General features: G+C 29.3%; 1 pseudogene; it reads left to right on the plus strand.

The window, feature by feature from the left end:
* Positions 1-5,000, plus strand: part of LOC119595633 — a 17,532-nt pseudogene that overhangs the window by 4,374 nt on the left and 8,158 nt on the right.

Here is a 5,000-nt window from a genome sequence, read left to right on the forward strand (position 1 = left end):
TGTGTAGGTGTGTGTGCGTGTGCCTTTGAGCTTGCGTGTATGTATCCACAGAAAACAAGTAAAGTATTGGATTATCGATATCTGCCAATAACATTTAGATTCATATTATTTTCAGATCCAAAATAATTGCCATTGTAACATTTCTTAACAGTCCGCAATCGACATGTCATTAAGCAGGCAATCTGGGCTTCAGTTATCATTATGGAAGGTCGGATAATGAAGAAAAAATGACAAAGATTGAAATGTGATTAGCCTATTGGTGGTAATATTGATAATAAGTCATAACAATAGGTTTAAAGATTATGATAATATTGGTGATAATTATGATAAAGCTCGTAATGATGATATAATAATTATGTTGACGATAACAACGGCACAAATCTATATTCTTATCATAATGATGATAAGGATCATGATAATAATACTACTGCTGATAATGAGGATGGTGATGATAATGGTGATGATGATAATTATGATCATAGTAAGAAAACTGAAAGCACCAATATTAACAATATTAATAACAACTATGATAACCATGATAATTATAATGATGATAAATAATTATAATAATAATAAGAATATCAATGATAATAGTAATGATATTATCAATAGTAAAATTAATGGTAAAAATAATACCAATTATAACAATATTAATGATAATAATAATAATAATAGTAATAATAACAATGATAAAAATGATAATAAAGATATTTAAAAAATAATAATAATAACAAAAAAACAGCAGAAGAACAATAGTAATAATAATTATTATTAAAATAATAATAATAAAAATAATAATGATAATAATATTAATAATAATGATAAGGATAACAACCACAATAATGATAATAATAATGAGAATCACAAATAATGATTATAATGATAATAATAATAATAATAATAATAATAATAATAATAATAATAATAATGATAATAATGAATAAAAAATAAATAAATAAATATTAATAATAATCACAAAGATATTAATGAAATGATAGTGATAGTGATAACGATGACCAAAATGATAATAACATTAAGGATGCTAATAATACTGATAATGATAAAAAAATAAGTGTATTGATGTTAATAATGATGATGATGATAATGATAATAGTAATAATAATAATAATTATAATAATAATAATAATAATAATAATAATAATGAGATAATAATAATAATAATGATGAGATAATAAAAGAAGTTGAACAAGAAGGATATTCTTATCTGGGTATTGTGGAATTAGATAAGGTGAAGGAGAATGAAAGAGAAAACAGTGAAGGAGTATAAGCGACGGCTGAGGTTAATTCTAAAGTCTAAGTTGAATGGAAGAAACAAAGTAACTGCAATTAATACCTGGGCAGTAGCAATATTCAGATATGGAGCAGGAATAATAAGCTGGAGAGAGAGTGAACTGAAAAGTATCGACAGAAAGACAAGAAAAAACCTGACAATGCATGGTGCCATGCACCCAAAGAGTGATGTAGACAGAATATATATGAAAAGGAAGGAAGGAGGTCGTGGCCTTATCAGTGTGGAACAATGTGTAAAAGGAGAAGAAAACAGCTTAGGTTTTTATGTGGCAAACTCAGAAGAGTTGTTAATGGAGAAAGAAGAATTCAAAAGGAAAAAGGCAGAAGAGCTCAAACAAAAATGGACAGGAAAGGCAATGCATGGGCAATTCGTTAGAGAGATGCCAGATAAGGTAGACAGGGTTAAATCTTGGGAATGGCTGTCAAGGACTGATTTGAAGGTTGAAACGGAAGCACTCCTATGTGCTGCACAAGAGCAAGCAATAAGGACCAACTACGTGAAGCATTATATAGATAAGAGCAACGACAGGTCACTGTGTAGAATGTGTGGTAAACGAGGTGAAAGCATACAACATATTGTTTCAGAGTGCGAGAAATTAGCCCAGAAAGAGTACAAAAGACGTCACGATAACGTGGGTAAGAAAGTACACTGGGATTTGTGTAGGAAACATGGGCTTAAGCATTCAGATAAGTGGTATGAACACACCCCAGAGAGTGTTGTTGAGAACGAGGCCGTGAAAATTCTGTGGGATATCAATGTACAATGTGATAACGTCATTCAGGCAAGAAGACCAGATGTTATAGTAATTCATAAGGAAAAGAAAGAGGCTCTAATAGTTGATATTGCCGTACCTGCAGATACGAGGATTGCAGAAAAAGAATTAGAGAAGGTAGAAAAGTACAAAGATCTGAAAAGGGAAATAAAAAGGTTGTGGGAACTGCGATGTGCAAAAGTTGTTCCAGTAGTGATTGGTGCCCTCGGAAGCGTTACAAAAGATCTTGTATGTTGGATTGAAAATATGGACAGAAGCAGAAGACTGCTTTATTGGGGACGGCAAGAATACTGAGAAAAGTGCTAGAACTTTAAAGGAGAAGGACAACTGTTAGCCTTTAGTCATTTGCTATGACTCGCCTAACAGGAAGAAAAACGGCAATAAGAACAGCCAGTGCAGAAATGCTTAAAATCCCATAATAATAATAATGATAATAATAACAATAATAGTAATGATAATAATAATAATAATAATAATAATAATAATAATAATAATAATAATAATCATCATCATCATCATCATGAAAATGGCAATAACACTGATGATAATGTTATTAATAATGATAATAAGAATGATAACAATAATAATAATGATTATTATTATTATCATTATAATAGTGATAATGAAATTTATAATAATACAGATGATAATGATATTAATAAGGATAATAAAAATGAGAATAACAATAACAATAATGAACGGAAAAACACTCTTCCGTGCTGACACTATGCAAGAAAAATCCACAATGCAAGAACTAGAGTTATTGAAAATGAGACTACAGTTTCGAAATCCACCTGGATTCCATCCTCAGGTCTGAGGATGGAATCCAGGTGGATTTCGAAACTGTAGTCTCACTTTCAATAAATCTAGTTTTTGTATTGTGGGTTTTTCTTCCATTAACAATAATAATAATCATTATTATTATCGTTATAAAAGTAACAATAATAATCATAATAATAATACTTATTATTATCATTATTATTATTACTACCTCTACTACTACTATCATTATATTAATAATAATAATAATAATGATAATGATAATAATAATAATAATAATAATAATAATAATGATAATAATAATAATAGTAATAATAATAATAATAATAATAATAATAATAATAATAATAATAATAAAAATAAAAATAATAATAATAATGATAATAATAATAATTATAACAATTGTAATGATAACAACGATAATGATAATAATAGTAATAAGATTGGTAATTATAACAACAATTGTGGCAATAATAAGATCAATAATAGCAATAGTAACAATAGTAAAAATAGCAATAATAATAACATAACAACAACAACAATGATAATAATGATAATGGTAATACTTATAATAAAAGTAATAACAATAATAATAATAATAATAATAATAATAATAATAATAATGATAGTAATGATAATAATAATAATAATAACAATAATAATAATAATAGTAATAATAATAATAATACTTCTAATGATGATAATGATATGAATAAAGAGCAATACTACTTATGACAATGATGATAATAATAACAATGAATATGATACCATTATTATTATTATTATTATTATTATTATTATTATTATTATTATTATTGTTGTTACTGTTATTATTATTATCATTATTTTTGTTATCATTATTATCAATATTACTATCATTATTATTAGTCATAATAAAAACACCTATAATAATATTGGTAAAGGTAAGAGGAACAAAAGAGACAAGAAAAAGAAAATAATAAAAATAGCAATAATGATGATAACAGTTGTGTTAATATTAGCAATACTAATAATGCTGATAAATAGAAGGAGGCTGATAGTGATAGTTATGCTTACAAGGAAACGATGGTAATCATAGTAAAACGATAGGAATAATGATATTATAAGCATGGAAAATGATAACGATATATTTAAGAAAGTGCACTGGATTATAACAATATAGATGCGAAACACATAAATATATATTGATTATCATTATAAAGACGATGGTGATGGTGATGATGATGATGATGATAATGATGGTGATGATGATGATGATGATGGTGATGATCATGATCATGATGGTGATCATGATAACTATGATATTGATGATGGTGATGATAATGATGATGATGATGATGATGTGGTGGTGATCATGGTGATGATGATGATCATGATCATTATGGTGATCATGATCATGATAATGATGACGATGATGATGACTTAAAGAAAAAAAAACTAAATATGCAACTAAGTTCTCATGATCACAATATTCTTCCGCGAATGACGAGTCACCCTCTCAGCCTTTATAGCCGAAGAGACCCAAACTAATCGGATTCATAATTCATGACCTCCTTCTCGTCCGCACTTTTCAAAGGACACATTTTCCCAAGAAGAATCGCCTTGGGGTCGAGACACGTGAATAAACTTCATTTTCGCGTTCTTCATTGTTCATCGTGGGGGTGAGGGAACAGCTTGCAAAAGTTAAACGTACACACACACACACACACACACACACACACACACACACACACACACACACACATATATATATATATATATATATATATATATATATATATATATATATATATATATATATATATATAAGGCCGCGGTGGCCGAGTGGTTAGAGCATCGGACACAAGACTGGCACGACGGCAATCTGAGTTCGAGAGTTCGAGTCACCGGCCGGCGCGTTGTTCCCTTGGGCAAGGAACTTCACCTCGATTGCCTACCTAGCCACTGGGTGGCCAAGCCAGCCCAAGTCAGTGCTGGTCCCAAGCCCGGATAAATAGAGAGAATGATTACCTAAAAAGGTAACACCGGCACTCTCCGTGGAAAGGAACTGGGGACCCTACCACGTACTCACTCCAGGAGCATCACAACATGGAAACTACAATTAAGTATCATGCTGTGACCACGGCGGCTCAAACA

The sequence above is a fragment of the Penaeus monodon genome, chromosome 36 (genome assembly GCF_015228065.2).
Source record: "Penaeus monodon isolate SGIC_2016 chromosome 36, NSTDA_Pmon_1, whole genome shotgun sequence".
Lineage (NCBI taxonomy): Eukaryota > Metazoa > Arthropoda > Malacostraca > Decapoda > Penaeidae > Penaeus > Penaeus monodon.